The sequence below is a fragment of the Anastrepha obliqua genome, chromosome 2 (assembly GCF_027943255.1).
Source record: "Anastrepha obliqua isolate idAnaObli1 chromosome 2, idAnaObli1_1.0, whole genome shotgun sequence".
Lineage (NCBI taxonomy): Eukaryota > Metazoa > Arthropoda > Insecta > Diptera > Tephritidae > Anastrepha > Anastrepha obliqua.
The window spans coordinates 71,702,519-71,721,321 of record NC_072893.1 but is presented as its reverse complement, the minus strand read 5'-3'; the positions used below and the strand labels follow the sequence as shown (position 1 = coordinate 71,721,321).

The 18,803-nt window shown below is 34.2% G+C and overlaps 1 protein-coding gene across 1 annotated transcript in view; it reads left to right on the top strand.

Moving 5' to 3' along the window:
• Positions 1-17,161: 17,161 nt before the first annotated feature.
• LOC129239463 (protein lozenge) overlaps positions 17,162-18,803 on the top strand; it is a 68,829-nt gene continuing 67,187 nt past the window's right edge. Inside the window, exon 1 of the mRNA XM_054874965.1 lies at positions 17,162-17,308. The gene's annotated coding sequence lies outside the window, so the exon portion shown is untranslated. The remainder of the gene's footprint in view (positions 17,309-18,803) is intronic.

Here is an 18,803-nt window from a genome sequence, read left to right as displayed (position 1 = left end):
CGAGCATCGTCTTGAAGGCTTGTACGACCACGTTTAAATGTAGCAACCCATCTTTTTATTGTACTAATTGATATGGAACGGCCTTATAAACTTTCAGCATCTGTTCATAAATTTACTTTGCTTTTAAACCTTCCAAAAATAAAAATTCAATCAGTGCGCGATATTTGATTTTTTCCATTGTAGAAAATGCTGTGACACGTCGATACTAAATGGCATGTAAAGAAAGATTGAATTGACAGATAAAAATTAAACTTCAAATACGTTCATATGAAGAGAGTACCAACAAAACAAAAACAATTTAGGCACGCACATTTATCGAGCCGCAAAACTTATTGAGCTACCTAGTATATCAATGAAATAATGCAGTAAGACTTAAAAAACGCTTTGTTGAAGAAGAGTTTGGAGGAAAAGATCGATAATAATAAAGAAAAACAACATAAGCTGCTAAAATCATTTGATCGCATAAAAAACTTTGGACTGATGTAAAGGTAAGTAGTAGTGTTTTTATGCAACACAGGTCTAAGTGGTATTCTGAACTTCACAGATATCTCAGTTTTTTATCACTAAGTTAATAAAATCTTTGGGCCTACAGAAATTAAAAAATAAAAAAATTTATTGGTTTAAATTAGCATGGGCTATTAAAATACATATGTTCTGGTTGCTCCTACACGTAATAAAAAAGCGAAAATTGCTGCCTAAATTGATTGATTGATTAAATGTTTAGACCACCCTTGTAATCCAAAACGCCATAATATAGAGAAAATAATTATAAATTTACTATTCATAACTAAGCAAAAATAAATACATTCTTATTTTCTTCTAATGAAATAGTATAAGCAGATATCGCTATAGATTTTTTAACAGCATAAAAGAAAAACTGGCGTCTGTTTAAAAAAAATTCTGACACTTGAAACAAATTAGTGATATCTCACTATCAATAATCACGAAATGTACACTTAACCTTTTTTCATAGAAGCGTTTTTAATTTTTTTTTCTTAAACTCTCGTACTGAATTAAAATTTTTGGGCATTTCCCGAGTTCTAATTAGCCGATTTGATCAAGCAAGCACTCAAATTGAAGTTAAAAGAACATCTATAAGTTTTACTTGCATAGTTTTTGAACCAAATATTGGAGCATATTTTTAACAGCAATAAAATCCCTTATTAATACAGGAATAAAACTACATTAATACAAGGTTAGGCAAAATTTATCACCGTAAGGGAAGATTTATATACTTATATATTATATTATAGCGATTATAAGATTTATATACTTATATTTTGTATGAAATTATAAATCTTCCGATATATATAAGCATATACCTATCATTTGAGATACCTTTGAAACGGTAATTTTTTCATACAAAATATAAGTTTATTTTTGGAAAAATGATAAAAAATGTTTATTCAAAATCATATTCTAAAATTCATCTATATATGTATTCCGTGCAAGAGTTGCTATCGTTTCAGACAGTCAAGCAGCTATCAAGGTCTTAGACTCCAACTCCATTTCATCCAAACTAGTTTCACAGTGTAGAGAGGAACTATAATTGCTTGGTCATTGGCTCTTTTGACAAATTACTCTGATATGGGTTCCCGGACACAGGAATGTAGAGGGTAATGAATAAGCAGATGAGCTAGCTACGAAAACGTTCGGCACAGGAACAACAAGGAAACATGGCCGTCGTACAACATCCAGAGGATGAATTACCTATTCGGGTGCTCTTGCCGAAGCCTCTCACGTATCACTACAAACCATTGAAAGCTAGGCGATCATGCAGGTATAGCTAGAGCAAGACTTCGCTCTTTCGGAGAGCCTTTCTTACAGCGCAAATTAATGAAATATCAGACAATAGAGATAAAAAATTTTATGTTATATATGGATCTCACGAAATGGATTTGACTTAAACAAAAAAAAAAGACATGATTAAATACACATACTGAAGCACTTCAGCAACAACAAAAACAACATTAATTCCGGTTCTATACGTACAAAAATAATAAAATGGCGCAAAATTAATCACCTTATCGGAAATGGTGTCGTACGTCAATCATATTTGACAATTGTGAACTCGACAACTGCAGTATACAAATAAAGGGTTTTCCAATAACAGGTGTTATCTATCGCTATCGGGAGATGTTTAACGATTTTTTATGGCCGAAATTGGATGGTATTGATCTGGACAACGTTTGTTTTCGACAGGACGGCGCAACGTGCCACACAAGCAACGAAACCATTGATATTTTACATGAAAAGTTTCCGGGCCACGTTATCTCTCGAAGAGGTGATCACAATGGGCAATCGAGATCTTGTGATTTAACACCTTGTGATTTTTTTCTCTGGGGCCACGTGAAAGAGAAGGTCTACGCCAACAGCCCAGGGTCGATTCAAGACCTCAAAGATGGAATTCGTGAGGTTAACGAGGACATAGGGCAGCCTCTTTGCAATTCGGTTATGGAAAATTTCATGAAAAGGATATTGTCTTGTAAGCGTGGTCGTGGTGGTTATTTGCCTGATGTTATTTTCCACTACTAACGGCATACCTTCCTCTTTATTATAAAATAAACATCCGATCATTTGTATTAAAAAATTGCATTTTTCTTTGAATATCAAAATAACACCTCTTATTGGAAAACCCTTTAGATAAGCAATGGAGGGCGTAATGGTCAAAATTAAGATTGCCATCACTCAAAATCATTTTTTTTATTTCGTAAAAAAGTTACTCAAAAACAAAATAGGCTGATTAATTTTGCACCACCTTGTAAAATTATGATTGTGAGTTAATTTAAAAGTATTATTTATAATATAAAGAATTGACAATGTTTGCGAGAATAATTGAACTGAAATTATCCTAGTTACATTATATCATTAATATGGACTCCCTAAACTCATTGTACTTTTGAAGCCATCTGCTATACCAAATATTTTGACTATATTAATAGTGTCCAAATATTTGGATGTAAAGTGCGTAATGAATAATAAATTTGAATATCCGGCGTAACCAGTTCAACCCGAATATCAACCCGCCATAATGCAAGTTTGAATGTGTGCGTTTTTATGTCCATGCTCTCATTTGCCGACAATGACAATACTTACTTCGTCCTTTTCAATAATAAAAACGTTAATTAACCGCAAAAGTCTACGTGAGTAATGAAAATTAATCCCTCCTTGAAAAAATATTGCGCCAAACAACCATAATATGCAGACCCACAAGCACAAATGCACACACACAAGTACATACTATCAGCAGAGAATGTTAATGGAATGAGAAGGTGCAAATGTTACTGTGAACTTTTTTTAATACAATTGAGATTTGAAAGATTTGTAGTAAGGGAATTTAGCACACCGAGTTTATAGACACCTTACTGACTTTTGCCCACACAAAAATTAGAAACACCACACATCTTTCACCTCAACACACAACACATTTTTCACCTCGACATTAAACCAATTAAATTTTTACTATTTTCGTATTTTTTGAAATAATAAGCGAATACGTAAAATTTATTACATAATTTTTTTTTCAATTACATTAAAAAAAAACGAATTTAAGAAAAAAAATTAATAAAAAAAAGTTTGCGCCGGGAATTGAAATCGAGTCTAACATGTGGCGAGGAAAAATAGGCGGCGCGTTTATTTCTTCGACTGCTTATTTTTTTACCATTTTGTTACTTTTGAAATGATAAGCGGATACATAAAATTTATTACAAATTTTGTAATGATTACATTAAAAAAAAAACTAAAAAGGCGCGCGACGCGAATAAGTTTTAATAAATTCTGAAAGTAATTCATGAAGTTTTTCATTACATACATTCATAAATGAACGTATACTCTATATGTATGTATCTAATATGTATGTACATGTCAATAGGAGGTATTTGCATTCAGAAAAAAAGAACGGTTTAAGATAAATCAACACTTATTTTATATTGTATGTCAATTTATGGTTTACGTATTCGACAGCATTTACATACATATGCATGTATGTATGTACATTTGTATATGAAAAACAATAATGCACAAGCGCAAGAACATCAACTTCCTTTCATCCATATGTACATATGCATGTATGCCCAATAACCTTGACTTATGTAGTATGTACACATATCACAGCACATCTCATTCTTACAAGAAGTCAAATACACATACATACGCACTAGTGAACGAGTTTCTTCCTAACAAGTGCAAAAACAATTCTGCTCTATGTATGTATATATACCCACTTTATGTCCTAGCATATATACATACATATATATCTACTTGCCTTCTAAACTTCCTACAAAATAATTGTATTCATATGTTACTACATCCATGCACGTTCATACATTCATGCATATATGCGCGAGCACAGCGCTCCCTTCTTGCTTCCGTGTACTTTTGTCTTTCGTATGTATGCACGCTTCTATGTATGTAAATATGTGTTCCAACTGCTCGACAGCCGCAGCTGCTGTGAGTCAAGTGTTCGCAAAAGCTACAGTAATAGGCACAAAAAAAAACGACAAGTCATCGACTAACTCTCGCGCCGATAAGACGTTTGTTTTTCGCATACGGAGTTTCGCTTGATAATTTTAGTATTCTCACTTCGCCTTTCGAGTTTTGTTGTTTTTTTTCTCTTTCTTCTCGCGTGTTCGTATTGAAGCAAAGTTTTAGTTTTCGTAAACGCAAAAGTGAACTATGGCCCCGAGGCCAGTAAACTTCGAGGCTAACCGCTTCGCACTACTCGATACCGGACCCAGAAAAAAAAAGAGACGTAAGCCTTCTATTAGTGTGCCGTTGACAGATTTCCCTTTTCTTCCCGAAACCAAAGTGGATGATCCAAAATTTGTGGTTATTGATTCCACAGATTCATCTAAACCCCTTTCTTCCTTTTCATGTTTTGCCATACATCGTGCTATTCAGCAAATTAGCAGCCAAGTTCACTCCATATCCTCCCTACGAGATGGAAAATTGCTCCTTCTAGTAAAGAATAGTATAATCGCCGACAAATTCAGAAATGTAAAGCAACTAGGAAATATATGTGCCATATCAGCAACCCTACACGAATCACTCAACCACGTGAAAGGCACAATATTCGCTCCATTTCTAAATAACGTCCCGGAAGAGGAAATTGTTAGTGAACTTAGCTCTCAAGGAGTTGTAGCAGCCTATAAATTTCAAAAAAAAAAATAGACGGAAATTTTCGGCCCTCCGGAGTTCTATTGCTAACTTTCAATTTATATAATTTGCCCACTAAAATTGACGTTGCTTGGTGCAAGGTGTTAGTCCGGCAATATATTCCACTCCCCATGCGCTGCAAATCGTGCCAACTTTTAGGGCACACAACGAAACACTGTAATCGTACCCCCCTTTGCGATAATTGCGCCCTTCCCCCCCATTCACCATCTGATTGTAGTCGCATTTTTTGTGCTAATTGCTCCCAAGAACATCCCTCTTCCTCCAAAGAATGTAATATACTAAATTCTTACAGGCTAAAGAAATCGTAAAAATTAAAACTATAAATAAATGTTCAATGCGCGAAGCCATCAAACTTCATAAACAACAGCAAACCATTATAAATTCTCCTAACAGCTCATACGCTGCCATAGCTTTCAATTCAAATGAAAGCAATATAAATACAATATCAACGGTTTCAAATAACGGCAATAATGCTGCCTTCACTCTAACTCAAAATAACAATAACAATGACACATCTAATAACTTACTAACTACATACAAAACATCTAATAACTTAGCAAAAACAACTGAAAATTCCAATAACTCTTCTAACATTTCCTCTCTTACTGATCGTACTAACTTTGCAAACTCCCCAACAACAAATCCCTCATCACTCATAAATGTTCCCTCAGCAATAAATACTAATGAATACAAGTTCCCTTCTTACTCCCCAAGCTCTAATATCGCATATAATTCTACTAAGCCTAACGAAAATGACGCCAAATTTACCACAAATCAACTTTCCTCTAAAACCACAGCTTACTCTCATTCTCCTTTAACATAGTTCTCAACTGGTGACACTCAGCTCAACTGACTGCTCACACAAGTTGATTCTCTAACTTTCTATCTCTCCATTTTACTTTCTCTCAATCTCATTTCATATGATCTCAATTTTGCAATGGAATCTAAACGGTTACTCTAATAACTACAATGAGCTCCAACTATTAATACACGAACACACACCAACTATAATACTTCTCAATGAAACTCATCTCCCTTACAACGCTTCGGTTTTCACTCCAAAACAATACACTGGTCTTTTTCACAATCTACCACACATAAATACAAGCAAAAAAGGTATTGGGATACTCATAAGAAGAGGCATTCCATACAAAATAAACTCCATTCAATCCAGCTTACCGATTCTTTCTATTGAAATTAACCTAGTAGGAAAAATAAATATTATTTGCACGTACATTTCACCTGATCAACAATTCACTAGCTCAGATATATTGCATATTATTCACCAAGTCCATCCTCCAATAATTCTTGGCGGAGACTTTAATGCATGGAGTCCACTCTGGGGCTCCCCAAAAGCCAACGCTAGGGGAAAAAGTATCGAAGATGCTTTACTATCTTCAAACTTAATATGTTTAAATAATGGTGCCGAAACACACTTCTCAACCCATTCCTCCTTTTCACATATAGACCTCACAATGTGTACTGATTCACTTGCTACAAAATGCGAATGGAATGTACTCAACCATCTTCATGGCAGTGATCATTTTCCAATTATTTTAAAACTGTCTTTAGGTACAATTTCCAAAAATGTTAAATTTAATATGAAATTCATAACCGATCATGCCGATTGGCAGAAGTTTCAGTCTCTATGCGAAACAAATAATAACTGTAGCGCAATCGCTGATAACCCAAACCAAGAAAGTGCACGTTTAACAAAAATTATTCGAGCTTCAGCTAACGCGAGCATACCAAAAACAAAGCCAGTAAGAAACACAAAGATTGTTCCCTGGTGGAATAAAGAAATTGCTAAGCTTAGGGAAAGAAAACAAGTAGCTTGGTATCAATACAAACGTTCACGGTCACTAGCCAACCTTATCTCCTTCAAAAAAGCAAATGCTCTCTTCCGACGAAGTGCAAAACAGTCAAAACGTAAGTGCTTTGAGGATTTCACAAGCAATATTAATCCATCCTCTAGTCCAAAAATAATTTGGAATGCTTTAAATAAACTTTCTGGAACACCTAGAAACCAAACCATCCGTTGTATGAAGGGGGCAACAGGTTCCATTATCGACCCAAAAGAAATTGCTGAGTTATTCGCAAGATACTACTCTGTAACCAGTTCAGACGATTCCTTTAGTTTACAATTTCAAACTGCTAAAACCCAAATCTTGTCAAACCACGACCATCCTTCTCATTATCTTACTTCTTCTGCTAAACAAATAGAATCATGTATATCCTACACTGAACTCGAGTTTGTTGCGTCCACTGTTAAAGGAAAATCACCGGGTTTAGACAAAATTTCTTACCCAATGATCAGAAATATGCCCAAAAGTCTCAAGCTACGATTGGTTAATCTGTATAACAAAATATTCGATACAGGTGTCTACCCCCAATTTTGGAAAACTTCTTGTGTCATACCTCTTCTTAAACCAAACAAGTCATCCGATGAAGTTGCTAACTATAGACCGATTTCTCTTCTTCCATGTATGGGCAAAATATTGGAAAAGATTATTGCCAATCGTCTAATGTGGTACGCTCAGAGAAACAAATACATATCATCGAACCAAGTTGCCTATAAAAAAGGACAAAGTACAACAGACGCTTTAATTAATCTCGATGATTTTATATGCAACGCTCTATCGAGCAAAAATCACATATCCGTACTATCCTTTGATTTTCACAGAGCTTTCGACAGAATAGGAGCTCATATTATAGTACGGGAGCTTATGAAATGGAAAATAGGTCCAAAAGTGCTACGTTTCGTCACAAACTTTCTCACAAATCGCAAACTCAAAGTTAACGTAAACGGCTTTCTTTCACCAACACTTCCACTATATAATGGTACGCCGCAAGGCTCACCTCTCTCCGCACTTTTGTTTATTATCGCCTTTGATGATATCAGTCGAATAATAGAAAAATATAAAGGAATTGAGCACCAGATCTATGCAGATGATGTTTTAATGTACTCGAAAGTTTCCGACGCTCCTTTAGTTCAATCTCTATTTTCAAATATTCTTGCCGATATTGATACATGGTCGCTAGAGTCTGGTGCCTCACTTTCTTTAGAAAAAACCCATGTGCTTCATATTTGTAGGAAACACAAATGCACTGGGATAACTCTAACACATAACAACACTAACATCAAATGTGAAACACAGTTAAAAATACTAGGTTTAATCTTTGACTCTAAGTACAACTTCAACTCACATTGTAAATACATTAGAAGTTCTTTAATGACTAGGCTAAGCATTATAAAATATATTTCATCTAAGCAATCACATATTCATCCGAATACACTCATAAATGTTGTCAGAGCTCTGCTTCTTTCGAAAATTGATTACGGGCTCCCTATATATGGAAACTGCTCAAAATCTAATATCAAAATGTTGAATGCACCATACCATTGCGCAATACGACGGAGTCTCAGGGCATTTCCAACCTCACCTACCAACACCATTCTTGCTGAATCAGGACTACCCAGCATTCCAAATAGAATTATTGATCTCACGCGCCAACTGTTTGCGAAAGCGGTAGACAACACTAATCCACTACTTCACAAAACTTTCAAACGTGCCATACGCAAAACGAAAATACCCAGAATAAATTCAGCTATTATGAGGTGCTTAGATTTTGCTACAAAAAACAATATTTTATCCAACATAAAGTTGGAGACTATAAAAAGCCATCCACCTTGGAAGATCAATGACATACTTCCTCCCAACAAACTGTTGATGTTATCCAAACAAAACACACCAAACGAAGTTTTTCAACAAACCTTTACTGAACTAAAATCCAAATACCTAAGTAATGGCTGGAAGTTACTGTTCACGGACGGCTCCAAGTCTGCAGAATCTACCTCGTTTGCAGTTGTTACTGACACTGGCGAATTAATCTGTAACTGGCTTCTTCCTACAATGTGTTCTATCTTTACCGCTGAAGCGTCTGCAATTCTAAATGCAGTCCACTACGCTAGGAAAACTAAAGGAAAGTTTCTAATATGCACGGATAGTAAATCATGTATGTCAGCAATAACGTCTCCGTCCAACCACAATCCAATAATTGAATCAATTAGAGACATGGTCATCGGTGCTCCTCGAAAGATTAAGCTTACTTGGATTCCGGGTCACGCTGGAATAAAAGGAAACGACTATGCAGATGCTGCTGCAAAAAATGTTATAAGGACACCTACTTTAGTCTACGACATTGTAACCAAATCCGACATACTCAACCTAGTCAAACATATAAGGTACCAAGAAGATGCAAGCGATTGGAAGACATACAAACACCATTACACAGAAATTAATGAAGACAAAAAGCGAATTACTTATTCATCATCTTTACCCACAAGTGCCATGAGGGCTTTTACCAGATTAAGAATTGGACACACTATCATAACACATGCCCACTTACTGTCAGGTGATAGTCCTTCCAAATGTCCTCTTTGTAACCACACCGTCACTATCAAACATTTACTTACTCTCTGCCCGATCCTGCACAATTCATCAGTCAGCTATGACAACGTTGATATTATAAAACTGCTTAAAACACCCTCGGATGAAAATATAATGGCAATATATAACTTCTTGAAAAACAATGACTTGTTAAAATATATTTAAGATACTAACACTTAGCAAATAGTTTTTATTCATATGTAACTTTAATTAAAGTGGCGGCTGAAGGCCTCGTAGCCAGTGCTGCGTTTTGATATTTATGTAATAAAATTAGTTTTGTTATGTAAATTTAATAAAATTAAAATAAATAAAAAACGACAAGTAGTATATGAAAAAGTTCTGGCCCGGACATTTCGATACTAGGGAAAATTTCTAAACCATTATTTTTAGTTCTCGCGTGGTATATAAATATAAAGTTAACATATTCCTTTCCGTATGTGGTTCTCCGATTGATAAAAAGTGCACAAAAGCATATGCATATTTGCAGCAAAGAAATAAACTTACTGTAAAATAAGAGTGCGGTTTTTTTGTAGGCTACTGTGCAGACATTCAGCCTTCCCATGAAGCACAAAGTGCCAAACATTTAATATTGAAGAAATCACTGAAGCTTCTGCGAGTTGTGTTGATGTGCAGTATTGTTCATAACAACAGAGACCGATGTCTCAAAATTTTTCAATCAATATGTACTTTTTATTTCAAAGCTTTAACACTTAACACTCGACATTAATATAAGTATTCATATACCAAATAATAAGTTACACTTCATACAAAAGGTTTAAAAAGGTATCTAAGTATATTATGGGGCAGTTTTGTTTACGCTTCATAATTAATAATTTTCGGCACAATGCTGTGCATTTGAATGCGCGAGGATTCCTTTTTAGCATTTTTAGCGAATCGTGTGCGAACAACCGCATATGTATTGTCGATATGCCGTATTTTCCTGAAGAATTGTTAGAATGGTGGTAGTTTGTAGATATATTTATACACATATGTGAGTATGTGCGTTAGGCTTCCTGGATGGATATTAGAATATTTTCTCATCAATAATATTAATAAATCAGTGTGAAATCCCTTAGTAGTGTGGTAAACGCAGAAAAAATCTGAATTCCTGTCCTAGCGTGGTAAGTAAATATAGAAACCCTCCACTTGCGTGGTAAATATCTCCAATACCCCACTAGTGCGGTAAGTTGAATTTGAAAATCCCTTAGTAGGAATCTACAAATTAGTACTCGAAAAAAGCTCATTTAACATTTGCTCCTTCTCATTCCATTAACATTCTCTGGTACTATTTATACTCAACAGCATTCTTACTCGTACATACGAGTACTAACTACCAAAGCCGAACAGAAGACTATTAAATTTTTCAAACCGAATGGCGAAAGAGATAGCGAAAAAATAATTGATGTTCAATGAGGAGGCTGTGTTATAGTATAAGTTTCTCCATCTTCCTGTAAGCCATAAGAATGGGATCGCTATACATATCCTGACGAATTTACATTGAAATGTTTGAGGTCATATGTAAAGGGATGTTGAGCTTTTTACTTTTATGTCCGTCCCATACTCAGAAGCTTAACGATTTACCCACGTTGTAAAATGCAAACATACGTATGTATTTACGAATATGTTTTTTTTTGTCAATTGCAAAGTATATCCCCCTATGGAGTATTGCCTCTAATATCTATAGTTGTTGGCATTCGTGATATTGGAGTATTGCGTTGTCCTGAAAATCTTTGCTAAGAATTAAAGTAATGCCAGCCGTGAAGTTAAGTGAATAATCATTGAAGAAGTACTTTTGAAAAGTAAAGTCCTCTGTGAATGAGAATAAACCCCACATTCATGATGCCTCTTCTTATACAAGTCTTGCTGCATGGTGAGATCAACCAATGAGGAGGTTGTTGGAGTATTTGAGAGTTGGGTGTATATGTGTAAGCTTTACAAAGAAAAATACAAATTCGCGCCTTAACTGGGGAGGTAATGTATGTTCGATTGTTTAGGACTTGCGAAGAAGTAAAGGAGAAGCAAAGAGAGATTTGTTTTAACTTCTTTTAATGTTCTTAATTGGCGTCAATTTGCTGAGGTAGAAAAAATTGCACGCGTCTCATTTTTGATGCCGTCCAGATTGCCTTAATAAATCCAGATGACGTTCAGATTGTCTCATTCATTTAAGAAAAAGTATAATTTTATAATTATGTAAGAAAAAGAACATCATTTGTGTTTGATGTTTATCTATGTAACTTTAAATTCTTGAACAAAACATATTTTTGATTGTATTAATAAAATTTTGGAACTGTGGGTAGTATTGTATGCAAGAAGTGTGGCTAGGGTATTAAGCACTAAGGTGGCTCATCTTTGTAGTGGAATGTTTTTTATTATTTTTGCCCACAATTTTATATAAATAACATACAAATAGTTATTTTAGGTCAATAAGAGTTAAATAAAATCATTCTGGGGACCCTGTTATCCATAAAGGGCGGGCCCCCAAGTGGCGGATATGGAAATGCCTCTCAGATATGAGTGGTAGGAGAGAAATGAAATATCTCGAGTGTACTCCGCTCTATGTTACGACTAGGAACGACACTAAATTGCAACGTTAAATTACACTGTGCTACAAAAAAAAAAAACGAAATACGCCTGACAAATTACACACTGTAGGTTGTTTATATGGTCGAATAATACATAAAAATATTTTTGTTATATTTTTTGTACCCTCCAATTTTTATTTATTTATAAAAAACAATTTTTTCAGACTTTGCGCGGTAATCTGCGGATATCTCAGTCATTTTTTCACCTATTTTCAATATTTTATATGTTTTGAAAATGATATTGTCAGACCTTTCAAATGATGTACAACAAGTAATTATTCAAACTAGTTAGTTGTGATTTTTATTTGATTAAACCTGGAGAAAGTGCTTTTTTTATCATTTTTTTAATTTTAACAATTTTTTATTGCATAATTTTACAACAAAATTAAAGATGTTCGTTAATATTCTTTGAGTGCATTTATTAACGAAGAAATTAATGTATTACTTTCAATAATCGGATAAAAATTGCGTAAACTACGCTAGTTTTCCGTAAATAGAAAAAAATGCCTTGAATATCTATCCATTTGTGGAACCATAGTTTTTGTCTTTAATGATTATTTACTTGGAAAAATCAGTGCATTCTTTATGTATAGACAATAAATGTTTAACAATGGCAATTTATCATAAATTACAAATGAAAAGTTTACGTGTTTCTACATAATTTTACGACATAGTTTTCGCGCGATTTCTGAGCGCAGAGACCCTCCTCCCACGCAGTAATTTTACCTCTCTCTAATTCGGTAAGTTTTGAACCGCGTGGCATATTGATATTTATTTACTTAAAAAACGATTTAAATTAAAAGTTGTACTTAGCGAACACATAAATGCACTTTAAAGCTTCAATTCCTAATGCGTTCTATAGTTATGAAACGGCAAAAGTAGTAACGAATTGCTCTGACTCGTGCTCAAAGTAACGGTACAAACAAACAAAAAACACCACGATGAAAAGTTGTTGTTTATTGATACTAAGAAGAATAACGGTATTATTCCATATATTCATTTATTTTTACAGAGTACCTACATATTTTTGGAGTAAAGATTAAGTATTCATGTTATGTGTCCTATAGTTATGAAACGCACCTTAGTCTGAAACAGCTATTAGACCAGTCTTTGGTTGGAAGTGCCTTTTTATCTCCTTCTTCCAAAATCGCGTTTTTCTCAAGTGTGTGTTTTTGTTACAATTGTTGATAAGTTAGTTAAAGATGTGTGACAAACGCAATAATTTTGCGGTTTATTTGTTGATAACAGCATCGCCGTGAATTAAAAACAAATACTATCAAGGTTGAAGCATACAATCTTCACTTTGAGCGCAATTATAGTGAAAGTCGCTAGTATGAACCAGAATATATATGTTCCACGTGCTCCATATCACTAAAAAAGTGGAAATCTAGTCAGTGTTTTCAAGATCGTTTGCCATTTTGGAGCCCAATGGTTTGGCATCATCAAGTCATTCACAGACCAGAAGACTGCTACTTTTGCCAAATCAACCTCCAAGGTCAGCGCTTCAAAACATGTAACAGTATAAAGTATCCCAAAGTGCTTACTGCTACGAAACCATCTTTAAGAGAAAATGAAAACAAGCTAACTGAAGTAAAAAAAGTAGATGCTTCAAGAAGCGGTGATAACAGTTCATCTAATAGTTCACATAGTGATGAACCTTTTATCACAGCTGCGTTAGAATCAAAAGAGCGGCATTTTGTTTCGAATTCAGATATGAACGATTTAGTACGTGATCTAGAACTCTCATACAGACATGCTGAGGTTTTGGCATCGCGATTAAAACAATGGAGTCTTGTAGAAAATGATTCCTATTTTTCTATTTCTATTAACAAAAAACTAGCGTAGTTTACGCAATTTTTGTCCGATTATTGAAAGTAATATATTAGTTTCTTCGTTAATAAATGCACTCAAAGAATATTAACAAACATCTTTAATTTTGTTGTAAAATTATGCAATAAAAAATTGTTAAAATTAAAAAAATGATAAAAAAGCACTTTCTCCAGGTTTAATCAAATAAAAATCACAACTAACTAGTTTGAATAATTACTTGTTGTACATCATTTGAAAGGTCTGACAATAAAATATTGAAAATAGGTGAAAAAATGACTGAGATATCCGTAGATTACCGCGCAAAGTCTGAAAAAATTGTTTTTTATAAATAAATAAAAATTGGAGGGTGCAAAAAATATAACAAAAATATTTTTATGCACTATTCGACCATATAAACAACCTACAGTGTGTAATTTATCAGGTGTATTTTCAGTGTTGCACCGTGTTATTTTTGTTGTTTTGTATTCAATTTATTATCAAGGAAAAAAAGATAAAACTGATGCCAAATTAGGAATATCTTCTATGTGTAATATGTGCGTAAGCAATATCTTTCATAAACATACATACATATCGCACCCTAAATACAAAAGGGTCACAACTCAAAATTTTCCAAAACTGAGTTTTTTGCATAAATTAATTCAGAGTACACATTTCTAACTGCTGCAAATATTTCGTTCACATAACTATCTTCTTTAACTGGAAAAATACAGTTATGTCTATTTTTATGTTAAGTGTGTTGCTTTTGCACGATCAACTAAAGAGAATTATTTTGAGTTGCGTTAATGGGCTCAAGAGCAGCTGATTACTTTTATTACACATAAAGAGTTTTATTTTGAGTTCTGCCTCTATAACTGTAAAAAGTGATAAATTTCGTGGTACATGCATTGTGCCTCTTTAGTTGTGAAAAGTGAGTTCAATTAGATTAGGAAACTTATAAAATTACAACATTTTATCAGTTAAAAAGGCACAACTTAAGATAATATCACTAGTTAATCGAAAAAATTTCAATTAAAAAGCCATAAATCAAAATTTTGTTTTATTTTCGCAAACATAATATAAAATTGAAAAAAATATAGTAGAACCTTCTTCAATGTTGTATATTTTCATGATGGAACAATATTTTCTTTAAATATTACAATAATTTTTACATAAAACGTTTTTCGTCTCCCCTGAAAATCTTAGTATTTTGAGTTGTGACCCTTTTGTATTTAGGGTGCGATATGTACATATAAATCATCGAACAATTTTGCTTCTGTTCACTTAGTCTTAGACTATGTTCAAATAGACACTTAATTGACGATTAAGAACATTTCAGTAATTTACCATGCAAAAATTCAAATTATTAATTGCAAACCAAAAATCAAAATCACATACAACGTTTGTGTAAAATTCGAAAATATAAAATATTTATTAGTTTATTATGCAATAAATATAGCGTGAATATAAGTAACTAAAACTAATCCGAAGTTGCCTAAGTGGAAAAGCTGTGAACCGAAATAACTTAATAAAAGCGACGTCACATCTAAGATGCTGTCAGTCAAACTCAAACCAAAAAAGTCAGGCGAACGCTGAAAGCGCAATGTTCTATTCTATGAAAATAATATACCAATGGTAAAATAATAAATAAAAGTAATAAATAAAATAACAAATACGGATAATAATAAAAAAAAGAAATTTTAGTTTAATAAATTAGCGAAAGGCCCTAGTTACTAATACGAATGTGTTGTGGCGTAACTACCATTCGGAATTCAGAAAGAATGTAGGTTCCAATCTCGGTGAGACACCAAAATGCAAAAGCAATGGTAAACCTCCAGGTCCGAGTGTATTATTGCGGCCACCCTAATGTACGACCAGGTACAAGTATTTTATGTACATATATATGTATTATATACGTACATACATATATCGATAAGTCTATCTGAAAAGTTGCACTGTGCAGCGAATAAAAAAAAAATACAAAAATTACATCAAAAATCTACGAATGTGCAAAAACTGGTTTGTACTTCAATCAGTAATCTACGCCTAAGAGTCAAAACAACGACTACGCAACACATTCATTTGGGCATGGAAATAAAGTACATAGCATATACACGCATACAACTGCATGCATTTTTTGCGCCCTATATAAATTTCCACTTTTATGTTTGCTCTCATTCGTTTGTGTGTGTATCACTTCAAAGCCCCACCTTTTTCATTTATTCATTTACACCAACAGCATGGATAATAACAAACCACATCACACACGACAGTACAAGTGCATGCACACTTGCATACATACATATATTCATACATATTAACAGTAGAGTTGAGGCACACAGGCACATTCAAATTAACCATGTGGAGTGTTGATTCTATATACAGGAAAGTAACCAATCAGCGCGAGTCCACAAAAGCAACAAGAACATTGAGAATGAACAACTCGCAGTGGTGTAGCAATTGAGGCGAACATAACTGAAAGATTTTGCTTGGCGGATGTTGTGAGTGGTGTTGAGGCCAACAACACCAACAAGTGGAAGCCGTATTAAGAGCGTGTTGCTGATTGGTGGGGTTGATGTTAAGAAGGCAGAGAGTACACAAGAAATCCGAGCAAATGTTGAATTTTGGTGAGCGCCAACGCCAGAGCAAAAACATCGGCTAACTGCAATAGCTAGCTAGGATTGATTTTGAGCGGCACTCATAGGTCTGTAACTTTAACATTGCTGAATTCTCTCAAAACAAAACAATTTAGCGAGAGCTCAATTCAAGCACGAATTAGAGGTGAAAGAGTGCGTATGCGCAATGACTTTTCCGGCACAAAATATAACTTGTTATCAAAAGTTGAAAAAAAAATGTAAGTCTTGGTTGTGTATTGATTGTGCAGTTGCTACAACAAAACAGCAATGCTGCTGCTCGACTATGTGTGTATATGTTGTTGCTGGTGTATCTGGACTTCCCATTTTGAGTGGATGTATGTGTGTGTGTGTGTTTGGGGTTTTACCTTCTACTCTACGTTCGCTTACTATGTATGCACTTAGTTGCTGTTACCGCTGCCACGGCTGCCTCTGGCTGCTGTTGCTGCTGGGTTAAACCGCTGCTGGTGGTCACGGCAAGTGCCAGTAACAATTTTGTTCGGTTCATGTTAGCATCGTAGTAGCAACGGTTTTGTAGTTGAACAGATAAGTGAACGAGGAGCGTCAATTCAAATATAAATTTATTTTCGCGCGTAGATGAGTAAGCCGCAATCGTCAATTAAACAAAAAAAAAACGTCAGCTTCAAAAGCAACAGTAAATGTATGCATATATTTTTCCATATACGCTCACATGTAAGCAAAGGTGGCAGTGAACTGTGAAACAATAATAATTTACATAAAAGTGTTTAAAAATACCCAAACTCACACTTTACTCCACGTACTAAATAGTAATAAAAAAAAGAGAAAATAAATATTACCGTTTAATCGGGCGAAATAAATTGTTATTAGTTATAAATTTTCTAATACACCAAATCGAGCAACGGAATGGTTTGTGGGAATTTCACATTATCTAAACCCATTTCAAACGCTGCAGTTTTGTTGTCGTTGTGTTTCTTGTGGTTTTATTAAAATGTCAAGCGTCAGTAATAAATGCGTCTAGCACGCTTTATGCGGAAAAAAGCGACTGTCGTAGCTAACACCGGACAACAATTTAATTAATTTACGAATAATCATCCACTTACTTTATAAATAATTATTTGTGCGAAAACTGATGAGCGGCTGCTTAGGAATTTTACATATAAAAACAGTTAGTAATAAAGAAGTTGTGAAATGCATTGCGGATTTCTTTTTTTTTAATGTTTCGAGTTCTTCCTCAAAAACAAGCAATAAAGTAATAAAAAACTGCATTGATTTGTGTGCTTTGTTTTGTTAAATGCTTTAATTTAATTAGCATCTTGGGTTCATACAACTTGGCGCCAAACGGGAAGCAGGTGATGTGACTTCAGAGCGAAATCAGTAATGGCAATTCTCATAAGTGAGCAGAGGCGTATTTACCATGGCGCAACAATGATAAATGAAAAAAAAAAAAATTTGTTTTCCAATTCAACGAAAAACAAAATGCTATGTTTTTATAGAAGTTAAATAGAACTTTCCTATAAAGAGTTTCAACCAAGTCATATATTGAATATATGCACCCGTAACCGATAGGCTGCGTCCGCTCGAAAGTGATTGCAAGAGATTCGATTTATTTGCTTACTTGAAACAGTTGAGCGACCCCGACCCTCAGATGCCTGCAGTTAATTTAGTGGGAGAATATGAAGATGATTTAGAATCTGGAATGAATTCGTGTAGTTCAAATTGTTGCTGGAAGAGGGGAAATAGTAGGAGAAATACTATATGTATGTGTAATCAATCCTCTTACACTTCAAAAACTGTGAACACATTGTAAAATTTAATTATGAACTCTACAAATAATTCACAGTACAGAAATATCGGGGAAATACCGCGTTATACAATACAAGGGACATAAAATCGTGTAATATTTAATCGCATTATAGGGAGGATTACTGTACGTGTATATGCAAGACGCAGGAGCTCCCATCGTGGTTATCTTTGGCTAGTATTGAAAGTGATTGGTTTCGAGCATTAGATTTCGCAGACTTCATGAATGATTTTAAGCAAGATTATATAAAATGGGCGCTGATAATTCTCAGTGATGTGTACATGAAATTATTAAAATTTTCTAGTTTTAGTTTGACTTTTTCCACATTTTTTATTAATGAAATGAAACGATGTTCTTAGTTAGAATAATTGAG